We start from the raw sequence: 14,503 nt of genomic DNA, 5'->3' as shown, positions 1-14,503 counted from the left end.
TGGGGTTCACACAAAGTGTGATGGAGAGAAGTACACAGTGACCTTAAATAAGCAACTATGTATTACAAAAAATTAAAAAGGAGAAATGCTATATAGTAGGTTAGCAAAAAAATACCGATAGGAACAGAAAAGAAGATGGCTTGTTCACATGGTGAGACTGAAATGTAACCTATGGACAGCCTATGTGCACTTTTAGTGTCCTTATAATGTCCAGAGAATACAAGAAAGGTCCTCAGTATGTTGGATGGACCCTCACTGGTGAACCTAGAGGAAAATATGGCTATAAAGGGCACAAGGTGGACCAGTAGGGATTAGTTGCAATTTGTATTGTATATTGTATTGTAAAATTGGGCATAAATGTTGATACTCTTCTTGTGTTGGTTAAATTAGAAATTACACAATTAAATTAGAATTAGAAATAATGTTAAAATGTAATTTCCAGGCAATGTATTTGTACATTTTACTATATCTTTCACATATACAAATATTATATCTTTCACATACACAATTAAATAAAAAATAACATTAAAACTCAATTGCCATGCCATCTATTTATATTTATTGCTATATCTTTTCACACATATTTATATATGTAGTTATATCTTTCACACAATTAATTTTTCAAAACAAAGCACTTTAGATAATGCTTTTTGGTTTAAAATTTTAATTATAAGATTGTATTTATCAGGCAATTAGCATTTATTGAGTTTCCACATAAGCCATTGGTGAAATTCCAATAAAGACAGAATCATAGGGTCATAGGTTCTCAGATATAAAAGGGACCCTTGAGGTCATCTACCCAAAGCATGAATGTTCTTTATAATGTCCAGGCAAGCTCAACCAATTTCTGCTTGAACACGTTTAGTAACAGAAAGCTTATTACCTGAGGAGGTGATACATTCATTATAGTTCTAATTGTTAGGAAATTTTTTCTTGTTAATGATTCAGAAATATGAATATCTAGTACTTCATAACTCTGTCCTAGTTCAAGTGTATCCCTCTAGAGTCAATCACAATAAGTTTATTCTCTTCTACGTGTCCTTCAAATGTTTTTTGTTGTTCGATCGTTTAGTTGTGTCCTATTCTTTGTGTCCCCTTAGACCATATAGTCCACTGGCTTCTCTTGGCAAGAATTCTGGAGTTGTTTGCCATTTCCTTCTCCAGTGAATTAAATCAAACAGAGGTTAAGTAACTTGCCCTGAGTCACACAACTCGTAAGTGTCTGAGTCTGTATTTTAGCTCAGGTCTTCCTAATTAGAACCCTAGCCCTCTACCCACTGAGCAACCTAGCTGCCTCTTTCTATGTTCTTCCCCTGAATCTCTCAAACCCATTCACACAGACACAGTAATCCTGTCCAGCCCCAGTCCTGGTTCTTATTCTATATATCACAATGCAAGAGATTCTGTTCTGATCCACAGAACTTCTCATCATGCATACTTCTGTGTCCCAAAGGCACTCCACTTATGGGAGCACTCAGATTTTTCTTTTGGAGAATATGATTCTAAACAGTAACTTAAAAATTAAGACACACAAACATTCTAAGGAGAATGGACTTCAAATTTCTTCTGGATTCAGTTAAGCCAACATAGAATCAAGTCAACTTCCCAGCTCCAAATACAAAAAATAGTTAGAAAGAAATTGCTTTGACATTTTCCTTTTCCTACAAGAATAACTTTGTGCCCAGTGTTCTACCTGCCAGGAAGTGCCAAGAAAGAACAAGTGGGGAGAAAAGGTAACAATGACAGAGTGTGGCCCATTTGCCAGCCTCCTTGACTCAGTCTCTGCTTCTATGGTTGCCTAGAAACTCCAACATGGAGAGAGCATCTAGAACCCAGCTGGAGAACCACTTCAGTGATTGGTCTGATGCAGACCTGAGCCCCGCTGGGCACAAGGAGGCCAATCATGGCCAAACACTGCAAGATTCTGGCTGTGAATTTGATATGTGCTTCACCTATGTCCAGAAGAGAACAATGTGTACTCTTTGGATAATGTTAGATGTATTGACAAGATGTGGTTGCCTGTAGTGAAGACTTGGTGCCTCCATTGGCAGTACCATGGAGATCTGATGGGTCTCAACAAAGCAGAAACAGTGACTGAGCATGGTGAGGCTTGGGCAAAGATCTAGCAATGATCCAACAACATCCTGCCACATCCAATGGAGATTGACCACCCTCTTAAGAGCAACACAGTAAGGACTGTTGCTATGTGAATCGTACTGAGGACCAACTACCCTCCTGTGACAGCCTGAAAGACTCTTGTCCAGGCTCTGCTCTTCTGGAATGAGGAAATTATCCCTCAGATCAAGGGAGGAAAATGTGTTCTGATTGCAGCTCATGGTAATAGTCCTCCCAGGATTGTCAAACATCTTGAGGATCTGTCTGAAGAAGCCATTGTGGAGTTGAATCTGCCCACTGGTATTCCCAGTGTGTATGAGTTGAACAAAAATCTGAAAACCATTGAGGCCAGGCAGTTCCCCAGGGGTGATGATACTATGGGCAAAGCCATGGAGGCCATGACAGCCCAAGGCAAGATAGGATATCAGCATGTACCTGCCATAGCCAGGTTCTTCCCCTCTAGTGTTTCCACCACATCTCTCTCCTGCCTGTTCCACACAGTGGCCATCACCTTAGGGATCACAATACATAGATACAAGTCCAAGACTAATGGTTCCTTTTCTCATTTCTTCTCTATGTCAGATCAATTCCTTTCTCTCCTGTTGCCCTCCCCTCAACCATATTAGTCAAAATGTCTCCTAGGTGGTTGGGCTCAATAAGGACCTGGTTGGGAGTTAGAAATGGGGATATGGTAAGAAATGACCAATTTGGGGAATTGAAAGAAGCAATTTTTCCAGTTATTCCTATGAACCAGTCCTGCCAATAAGACAGCCTTTTCAGAGGGTGTTGTAGGCAGCTGCCTGTAACTGGAGAGGTCATTTAATGAATCACAAAAGTCTTGTCTGGATCATGTTTCCCCCTTAACCCAAGAAAAATGGATCTGGGAGTTTGTGAGTCTGTCCCAATATTTACTTGCTGCAATTACTTTCACAAAAGATCCTTCTATACTGGATAAGTAATCTGTCCTCCATGGTAGTCCTCAAAGATCTCAAGTCTCACCAGGGAGAGGAGAGTTCCTTGATTTCTAAGGGGTGGATGAGTAGATCCCACTATGCATTTTGGAGCCTCTGTTCTGTGGCAGCGAAATTCCCCTCGTTCATGTCAAAATGTGTCTCAGTGTCCCAGTGCCTTCCACATCATGTCCAGCAACCTGGACCTGCCACCTGGGTCCTCATAAGTTTTAGCATAACTGTACTAACCTTGCCCCACCCAACCCCTTTTGTGTCTCACTATGATGAAGGAGTACTGTGTAATTAAAAATGAATCATAATTAGAGAGGTGAAAAAAGACCTAGGCATCTTTTTTATAAGTAAGGTTCTATCTTCTGACTCTTGTCAGAGTCTATGCTTTCTCATAAAATTTTAGCTTATAGGATCATATGCTTAGCTAGAAAGGACCTTAGAAGCCATCTATGAGGGGCAGAGCCAAGATGGCAAAGTAGAAAGACGCACATACACAGAGCTCCGAACCCACAAACCACAGAACGGCAGAGGGGACTAACCCAGGGCGAATTCTGCACCCAGAGACCACGGAATATTGGAGCGAGGGAGATTTCTGTTCCGGAGAGACCTGCAAACCTCTCGCGGGGGGTCCTTCACGCCGGGGACTGGGCGCCAGGGCGGGAAGAAGAGAGCAGCCCTACCGCGGCAGCGACACCGTGAGAAAAAGATCCGAGAGGGCTATGGGACGGGATCTCCAGCGGCCACGGGGGTCCCCCCACCCACAGAGGGACCTGCAAACCTCTCGCAAAAGGTCTGTCGTGCTGCAGACACGGTGCCCAACCCGGACCTGCGGCGGCAATGGCGGCCGCGGCTCCGAGAGACACAGTTCTGAGAGGGCTCCGGAGGCGGGATCTTCAGCAGCTGCACGGGGCTCCCCACCAACAGGTGACTGACGGGGGTAGGTGAGAGAGTCTCTTTGGCGGGTTGAGAGGGGAGTGAGGTGCCCCCATGGCTCGGGCCCCCCCCCCGGGAGGTGGGGGCTGAGAGGCGGCTGCGGACGGGGGCTCCCCAAGCGAGTGGGAGCCTGGATCCATTGTGGAAGGTGTGTGCATAAACCCCCTGAGGGAATTGAGCCAGAGAGGCGGCCCTGCCCCTGACCTCAGCACCTGAACTTAATTCTCACACTGAATAGCAGCGCTGCCCCCACCAAAAATCCTAAGGTGGGAAGCAGCATTTGAATCTCAGTCCCCAAACGCTAGCTGGGAGGACCAGGAGGCGAGGTGGGTGTGAGGAGAACATTCAGAGGTCAGGCCACTAGGTGGAGAAAATGCCAAGAAAAGGGAAAAGAAATAAAACTATTGAAGGGTACTTTATCGGAGAAAAAACACTTCCTCCCTTCCTTTCTGATGGGGAGGAACAATGCTTGCCATCAGGCAAAGACACAGAAATCGAGGATTCTGTATCCCAGCCCACCCAATGGGCTCGGGCCATGGAAGAGCTCAAGAGGAATTTTGAAAATCAAGTTAGAGAGGTGGAGGAAAGACTGGGAAGGGAAATGAGAGGGATAAGGGAGAAGCATGAAAAACAGATCAGCTCCCTGCTAAAGGAGAACCAAAAAAATCTTGAAGAAATTGGCACCTTGAGAACTAGCCTAACTCAGCTGGCAAGGGAGGTGCAAGGGGCCAATGAGGAGAAGAATGCTTTCAAAAGAAGAATTAACCAAATGGAAAAGGAGATTCAAAAGCTTACTGAAGAAAATAGATCTCTCAAATCTGAAATGCTACAGATGGACGCTTTGGACTTTTCGAGAAAGACAGATATCTCAGAACATATCGCGCAGATTCGAAAAATGGAAGATAATGTGAAATATCTTATTGGAAAAAACAACTGACCTGGAAAATAGAATCAGGAGAGACAATGTAAAAATTCTGGGACTACCTGAAAACCATGATCAAAAGAAGAGCCTAGACATCATCTTCCATGAAATTATCAAGGAAAACTGCCCTGAGATTCTAGAACCAGAAGGCAAAATAAATATTCAAGGAATCCGCAGAACACCGCATGAAAGAGATCCAAAAAGAGAAACTCCTAGGAGCATTGTGGCCAAATTCCAGAATTCCCAGGTGAAAGAGAAAATATTGCAAGCAGCTAGAAAGAAACAATTCAAGTATTGTGGAAATACAATCAGGATAGCACAAGATCTGGCACCCTCTACATTGAGGGATAGAAGGGAATAGAATAGGATATTCCAGAAGTCAAAGGAACTAGGACTGAAGCCAAGAATCACCTACCCAGCAAAACTGAGTATAATACTTCAGGAGAAAAAATGGTCTTTCAATGAAATAGAAGACTTTCAAATTTTCTTGATGAAAAGACCAGAGCTGGAAAGAAAATTTGACTTTCTAACACAAGAATGAAGAGAACCATGAAAAGGCGAACAGCAAAGAGAAATCATAAGGGACTTACTAAAGTTGAACTGTTTACATTCCTACATGGAAAGACAATATTTATAACTCTTGAAACTTTTCAGTATCTGAGCACTGGATGGGAGTACACACACACACACATGCACACACGCACACATACTTAGAGACAGAGTGCACAGAGTGAATTGAAGAGGATGGGATCATATACTAAAAAAAAAAATATGAAATCAAGCAGTGAGAGAGAAATATTGGGAGGAGAAAGGGAGAAGTTATATGGGGCGAATTATCTCTCATAAAAGAGGCAAGCAAAAGACTTATTAATGGTGGGATAAAGAGGGGAGGCAAGAGAAAAACATGAGATCTACTCTCATCACATTCCACTAAAGGAAAGAATATAATGCACACTCATTCTGATAGGAAAACCTATCTCATAATACAGGAGAGTGGGGGACAGGGGCACAAGCAGGATCGGGGGGAGGATCGAGGGGAGGGCATGGGGAGGAGGATGCAATACGAGGTCGACACTCATGGGGAGGGAAAGGACCATAAGAAAATAGAAGTAATGGGGGACAGGACAGGATAGAGGGAAATATAGTTAGTCCTATACAACACAACTAGTATGGAAATCATTTGCAAAACTAAACAGATATGGCCTATATTGAACTGCCTGTCTTCCAAGGGGAAGGGGTAGAGAGGGAGGGAGCTAAAGAAGTTGGAACTCAAAGTGTTAGGACCAAATGTAATGTTCTTACCACTGGGTAACAAGAAATACAGGTTAAGGGGTCAAGAAAGCTATCCGGCCCTAGAGGACAAAAGAGAAGATGGAGACATGGGCAGGGAGGGAGGATAGAGGAGAGAGCAGATAGGTCACAGGGGCAATTAGAAAACTTGGGTCTGGGTGGGGGGGAGGGGGAAAAAAGGGGAGAAAATTTGTAACCCAAAATTGTGTGAAAATAAATGTTAAAAGTTTAATAATAAAAAAAAAATTAAAAAAAAAAAAAAAGAAGCCATCTATTCCATCTCCCACACCTCTAGTTTTGCCTATGAGCCTTCAGAGGTCCATGAAGGTTAAGTGACTTGTCCAAAGTCATACTATTAATAAGTGGCAGGGCTGATTCAAACTGAGACCCTCTGACTCCAAACCCAGTACCCTATGAAGGGTGACCTGCACTGACCTTCCTATTTGGCTGAAAGCTTGGATTATAAGAAAGCATTAAATGGCCTCTGATTCTTAGTACTTCTTATCAGTCTCCACACCATATTTGCCTCTACTGCACCCCTTATCTCCATTTTCTTAACCAGTAGATGCTTGAACCTTGCTCCTCAGGACCCAGGCTCTGATAGGTGATCTTTCACTGTGCTTTGCCCATAACACAGCCTCCTTCCTAGCCCCCTCTACACCATACTGCCTGCCCCTATACCAGTTTTTCTAGTTCCTCATTATAGGTTATCTTGCCCATTGGAATGTAAGTCTTGGAGATCAGACATTGTCTTGACTACTTGCATTCATATCCCAAGCACTTAGCACAATATCTGGCATAGAGTAATGGAAAAGAGCCCAAAGCACACACATTAACTGCCTTTCTTAAAGTCACAAAGATAGTGGCAGAATTCAGGATTAAAACTCAGGTCTTTGACTCAAAGTTAAATCCTCTTCCCCCACCTCATTATATCCCACTTCTTTATGCCATATTCTCTATATAGTATCTGAGATTTTTCAGTGTTTGTTTGCTTATTTTGTTTTTCATTTTGTAAACCTATAATAGAGATAGGGACTGATCCTATTGTTTTATTAATATAGAGAGCTCCCAGGAAAGGGAAATCCTTCTGCCAATTTGGTGGAAATTCTCTGAGGGGTGTATGAGTACATCACACTATGCATTTTAAACCCTCTCCTGTGTTCTGTAGCAACGAATGATCTAGGGCCTGGGCCATGTCAAAGTGTGTCTCAGTGTTCTATTGCCTTCCACATCATGTCCAGCAGCCTGGACCTGCCACTAGGTCCTTATCAGTTTTAGCATAATTGCTAATCCTGTGTTAACCCTACCTCAGAGACAGTTTTCTCTACTTCTCTGTGACTTAGTCTTAGACGGCTGCATAGAGCCCTGATAGGTTGTTACCCACCCAGGCTTGCACAGCTAAAATAATCAGAGGCAAGACTTGACGTTAGTTATCCTTTCTTCAAGGCTGGCTCTCTTATCTATCATGTCGTGCTCCCTCTCAAACCTTTGATATAAATATCATTATTTTCCCAGGACGTGAGTACCATGATTACTGGGATTAACCATTAACCATTTAGCCTCTGAATCTTAATGATACTATCAGTAGCAGTAACAGCAGCAGCAAGTGATTAATCCGTATCTCCTGGGCATCTGACACTCTGTCATGTCTATTACATGAAGTGGTATGATCTTAGCTCTTTTGGTTAGAGATAGTGCCAACGCCTTGAGGGTAATGGTCTAAGCTTTTGTAGTGACCACATAGCTTCAAGCTTTCAAACAGAGTATAGTTACAAGGGCTCTAGGTAAAGGGAAAACGAATGCATTACCAAAAATCCATCATCATTTCTGTGAAAGGAATCAAAACACATATTCACTCATCAGTACTATGTTTGTACATAAAAAAACCAACATTATTTTAGGCTCATGACTCTCAGTGAGCCAAAAGGCAAGAAGACAGAAAAGCATCATTACCAACATTTATTGGGCTTCTACTATTTAAGAATAATAATTTAAGGTGCTAGAAATTTGATGCATAAGAGCAATGAGCATAGCTCTCAAAAGTCTTATGGTCTAGCTGGTGGAACTGGTAAAAAAAAAACATATTTAAAAATAGCTCTACATAACATATAATAAGTGCCAAATAATTGGAACAGAAAATGAGCTCTGTAGGATGTGTGTACATAGACACAAGGGAATCATATTGCATAAATAGATATAAATATGAAGAATATATAAATATAGTAAGCCTCCTGTCATTTTGGAGATTAATAGTATGTCTGAACTGACTTCTTGGTGAAGTAAAGGTTAAGGAAGCTTTTAAGGAATGATATTTTTCTTTAAAGAGACATGGTTTTCTGGAGAAGATCAACTGTTTCAGTCAAATAGGTAGCCTGGGGAAAGGACTAGAGGAAAAAGGCAGGAACAATATTAGTAGAGAATGGTCAAACGTATTGTTTAGCCCAAGCTGAAGTCATGAGAATAAGGGGAAAGTGTGATAAGATAGAGTAGCACCAGTCCTCCTCTTCCCTGATGCCCACCCCATGCTCCACAAATGCTTTGAATTTTATACTTTGATTTATTGGATAATTTGACTTTATTAGAAAAGAAGGCAATATCGGAAAAGCATAGGTTCTGTAGTAATATGTAGGATGAATTGGAATGGGAGAAATTAATGCCCCAGCATATTATGGACATTAAATAATGCCCTAGTAAAATAAAAAAGGTTCATGTGGTTTTCAAAAGTTACTTATTTCAAGACAAAGTATCCCTTAGGCACCAGAGAAATCTGAATAAAGCTAATTTCTTTAGATTGAAATTATCAACTTACACTAGAATTTCTGGACTAGGGGAATGTGCATGCACAGATTGTTGTAGTATCTCTAGGAGGTTCAGAGTTCAAATAGTTTTGTGTGTGTCTCCTAAATATCTACCAAGTAAATCATCATTTTCTATGAAAGGCTTTTGAATTTTAAGAATTTTTCCTGTGACAACATTGTCACTACTCCCAAATAGGGGGAAAAGAAACTACTGTAATGTGAAGTTCTAGAAAAATATTTTCTTGCCTTGAGGCATTTGAAGTAAACTTTCTCCATAAAAAGTTAGAGGTTGAGTTTTTCCTTTAGAAATAGTGTATTTTATCAGGTGCTGCCATTGCCAAGATTTTTGATATTTATACCTCTGTGCTTCAAGGATCAGTGATTTCCCTGGTATTTCCTTAGTATGGGTCCTCCGTCTCGGGACATCAAGCACATCTCATTTTTACAATACACGGTCTTTGAGTTGTCCAAATGTACTACTATGTGCTCCTCACACATAAACTCATAAACACCCTTTTGCCATAGGTAGAAGGCAACCTAAATATTCCTCTTTTAGCAATGGGAGGAAAAGCAAACATTTTTATAAGTCTTTCATCTGTGAAACATTGTTCTTTTCTTTGAGACTTCTCTCCTTTGAAAGAGGATCAAATAAAATGACCTTCCACATGCTTGTCTCACATGATACATTTTTTTGCTCTTTGGGATAAGTTTTTTTTTTTTCTATGACGTGATGGAAGAATCACATGAAAATGTTACTAAGCAACATTTTTAATAGGTGGCATAAGTGAAAAGGATAAACAACCCGTTCACTCCTCTGCCCCCACTGACTTTCTGCTTCTCTACCTCATTTCTCTTTCCTTTCTCACATTGCTGTTTCCAACAGTAGCTCAAAGTATAGTGGGAAGAACATCGCTTTTAGAGTGAGAAAACCTGGGTTCAAATCCTGCTCGTGTTATTTATTTTCAGTGTGACTTTGAGCAAGTCCCTTAACTTCTGTGGGCCTCAGTTTCTTTCTCTGTAAAAAGAGGGAATTGGTCTCCAAGTTCCCTTCCAGCTCTCAATCTATGATTCTGTGAGTTAGAAGGGCTTAGCTAAATATATTCTTAAGAAAATCCATGTGACCATACATCTAAACTTTAGAGTTATTTTATTTTTTTGAGTCAGTTTTCTTTTTGATAAATTTTGAAATAAATTTGAGAGTATTTGAACCTCATGGCTACAATGAATAAGGCCAAGGCGCTTTCGAAATGAGAAAAGTTAATCATATATCACACATAAGAAAAAGGTGATATTTCTCTCTCTTAGCTTTGGGGAACTCCTGTGTGAAATAGGAGAATATATTTTGTGACTGAAAATATAAACACTTACATATGGCATTGCCTTGTAAAGAAACTCAAACTAAACAACAACTTGAAGTATTTGAATAGGACTCATTAAATTGTTTGAATATATGCTTTCCATGTGTATGTGAGTCATACCTCAGAGTATCATACACTGGCAAGACTTTTTGGATAAATAAAAGTTTTATTGTTATTGTAAATTTGTAGTTGGTGATATTGAAGAATAATTTCATGTACTCATCATCAGAATGGAAAGTTATGCAAATACTAAACACAATTTCAGGTTAAGTAGAATTAAACAGAAAAAAAAATAGATTTCCATAATACCAAATCTGTTTTCCTGTTGATGTAGGAGTGTCTCTCATTAGAATTCTCCTATTAACATTTATGGGAGATTTATGCATATGATGATGGGAGAATTAACCTCTGAATCTGTAATGTCAAGTGTGTTCCATAAAAAGCTTACAGAGATACCTGCTTGAAGAATTTGACTGTTTATAACCAGAGATTCCACTACTCATTTTACAAAAGTGATTTTATTAATTTTACTTCTAGATATATCAAACGTGAAAATGTATAGGATATAATTTTGTCTAATTTTCTTTCTCCATGCACTCATATCCGTATATCTCCTACATGGATTAAATATCTCTGTAGTTAGCTGATGAGAATCCTGAGTTATGTGTGTCTTGATTCCTCGTCACACAAAAAGCTACACCACCCATAATAGTCAGTAAAATAAATTACAATGTCATAGCTTCAATTAAAAAATGGTAACAGATGATTAATGGATGATTTCCAGAAAACTTTAGCATGCAAGTTAATTTAATGGTTGGCAGTACCGTTACTATTATGGAGTAAAGATGATACTTAATTTAGATAATATATTAATAATTCTCAGCACCAATTCTTTCAAAAGAAACTGCATTATATGAAAATATAGATATAAACTCATCTTTGGGGGGAAATACTCCAGTTTTGTGAGAGAATTTCCATGAATGGAGTAGACTGTTATGGGACATCACTATTTATAGTGGAATAGGGAATCATAATTTTCATAATCTTAGACTCATAACCCTTTAACTAAAACTTTAGCAGTCATCAAGTATTACCCTCTCATTTACCAGCTAAGGAATCACATCTGGTCAGTAGAAACAGAACTAGGATCAATATTCAGGTTCCCTCCTAATTCAGATCTCTTTCCACCATGCAGTACCTTCCACTATATCATAGGGGGAAAAAAACCATCTTTCGATCTGATTTTCCCAAGGTCCAAAGGAGTCAGGAGTTCCAAACAAATGATAAGACTTGGCTACAATTCTGTTTGTTTTATTTTTATTCAAGAATTTCAAATTCCATTATTTGTACATGCATACATATATGTATATGTGTGTACATAGATAGTCATTGTATTGCGGCAAAGGGGAAAAGTTTAAATTTGAAATTTGAAGGGGAGGTATAGGGAGGAGTTATATTCCACTTAATCAAGAAATTCCTCTAGTAGTTAAGGGAATTTCAGATAACTTTTGAAAGAGGAAGAATGTTTTAATAATTAGGGTATTTTTTTGTTATTATAATGGTATATTCAGGCATGGAATTAAAGTGTCAGATTGGGATGGAATAAATAGTGAGTTATTCAGCTTAGGTGGTGCAGGGTGAAATGTCCAGACAGTAGGGGAGGTAGGGAAAGTGTAAGATCATGATTTATAGTGATTTCAGCCCTAGGTAAATATAGTAGAAGGATGATAATACAAGTGACCAAAATGTCAGGGGGTAGAAATGATTTGGGGAGGACAGTGATATCAAGTTTTTCATAATCCCTCAAATTGCTAGAACCTCTCTCTGCCCTGGAAACTATTTTGTATATCATATGCCATATAAATGTACATACATATATGATATACAAAATAAATATGTGCATATGGTTTTTTTTTTTATCCCCAAAAGGATGTAAGATTCTTGAGGATAGGGACTGTTTTGTTCTTTGGCTCTATATAATCAGCACCCTACACAAAGCCTAGCACACAATAGGTAATTAATAAATATTTGTTAAAATGTTTATTTTAGAGATATTGAGTTTAAGGTGATGGAAAGACATCCAGGAAAATCCAGAGGTCCAGAAGGTAGTTGGAATGTAAATCTTCCCCATAGTTAAAGAGATGTGTCAGGGTTGGATATGCAGATTTCTGAGCTAATCTAAACCAGGGTGAAAGCTGAAGCTATACAAATTCATAAAATATCCAATGCAAAGAGTGTAAGAAAGAAAAGAATCACTGGAGTTTGTGTTGTGTTCACATTTTGGGGTGTAAGGGAGAAGAAAAGGCAAAAAAAAATGGTTCAGAGAATTGGGGCAAGAACCAAAAAAAAACCAAAACTGCAGTCCAACAGAACCAGCTTATGCTCAGTTACTTTTCATACGCCTCATTCCAAAGTGGCAGAAGATTCAGTACACTATGAAAGTTGTTATGTGGCTTCTTTTCAGCAGTGGAATGTTGAGAGCTATTATTTGTTCATCCCATAGCCTGGAGTTTGTATGTTTCTTTGTTTTTCTTAATTCTTTTGTAAGTCAGACCCACAACTATATATAGTCAGCATAGCAAAAGTCCCTTAATCAAAAATCTGGTTTTTTTAAATTCTTCACTTTTTTTTTAGTTTTAACTATCCTCATAGCTGTGAATAATTTTTTTTTTTCAATTCTCATTATACACTTGGATAGGGGCATGGAGATTACCCAAGAGCTTTACTCAGAAAGTCTGAGGGAAATGGATGGAATTAACTACTTTTGTACTGTATCATGAGGTTACATTCAGGTCACTGCTCTACTATTACTATGGCCTATCTAGTACCCTGATCCCCTTATAGGGTGGGTCTGAGACTCTAGTTTCTGTCCATACTCAAAGCCCAATCTAATTTTGGTTCTCATTAGTATAGGACAAATACGATTCATACACCTCTCTTGTGAATCACAATAAGTTTCATTTCCTTTCCTCAGATTATCTACTTCTTACCATCCCAAGCATTGCTTTTAAATGTCACCACTATAGTACCCAGGACTATCTGCCATCTCTGTAACTTTTTTCATTAATATTATTATGCTTCTGGAAAGCAGTCGTGTTGTAGCGTCAGAAGCCCTAGATCGGGAATCAATGAACACAGGCTTGAATCCCAGCTCTGACACTTATTTACTAACATATTGGCTTTAGCAAAGGCATTTTCCTTCGGCCAAAAGGGGTTTATAATCACAGGATGGGAGCGATGGGTCAGTTCTACCCTTTTTGCAGTAGTTAATAGCAAGAATTAAATGTGATTTTTAAAAATAGCCATTAGCTACTCATCTGGTCTCCAACATAATACCACCACATTTTTACACCTGATACTCCCCGGCTTATTCCCCTTATGCTACTGGTCTCCTATATCTATGATAGCTCCCAACACTTCCCATTCTGCTCTAGAGAAGAGACCCTCAAAGTAGTTATAACCTATCCATGATCAGGTACCAAAAACAGCTCAAAATTCTATCAGTTCTCAGCACTTCCATCCCATGCCACCCACAACTCAACTCAGAGATGCAGAAGGTGCTCTTTGCTAGGTCCTGTGCTCCAACCTCCCAGTTGTGTCTGTTTCCCCCACTATTGAGAAAGAGTGAATTTCATGAGTGAGCAAGCATGGAATCATTGCAGATCTTTGTTCCAATCACCCTCCCGCCCCCGTCTTCTGAACTTTCCTATTTCTGTCCGGAACCCCACCATTCTTCCAGTTACTCAGGCTCCCTCCCTTGGTGTCATTGTCAATTCTTTACTTTCCCTCATCCCACCAGTCAGTTGTGAAGTGTTGTCATTTCCACACTCTCATATCTATCCCCTTCTTAACTATTCACACGGCCACCATACTTGTTCCACCCCTCATCACCTATCCTCTGGATTATTAAAATAGTGTCTTAACTGGTTTCTCCCTCTCAAGTCTCTCCCTCTCCAATCCATCCTCCTGGCAGCTACCTCACAGCTCTTCCAGTAGCGTAGTTCTAACCATGCCACTCTTCTTTCTATTCAATAACTTCCAATGAGTTCTTATTAATTCTAGGGTCAAATGCATTTTCATCTTTGTCTCACATTTCTGCATTGTTAGAATAAACAAAATCACTAG

At 39.7% G+C, this 14,503-nt stretch overlaps 1 protein-coding gene and 1 pseudogene across 4 annotated transcripts in view; both read left to right on the top strand.

Moving 5' to 3' along the window:
* NOL4 (nucleolar protein 4) overlaps positions 1 to 14,503 on the top strand; it is a 439,542-nt gene that overhangs the window by 305,611 nt on the left and 119,428 nt on the right. The gene's annotated exons all lie outside the window — the stretch shown is intronic.
* Positions 1,190 to 3,385, top strand: LOC140501197 (phosphoglycerate mutase 1 pseudogene; annotated as a pseudogene).

Source organism: Notamacropus eugenii, chromosome 4 (assembly GCF_028372415.1).
Source record: "Notamacropus eugenii isolate mMacEug1 chromosome 4, mMacEug1.pri_v2, whole genome shotgun sequence".
Lineage (NCBI taxonomy): Eukaryota > Metazoa > Chordata > Mammalia > Diprotodontia > Macropodidae > Notamacropus > Notamacropus eugenii.
Note: the sequence above shows the minus strand (reverse complement) of the source record. Positions and strands in the feature narration are given on the sequence as shown.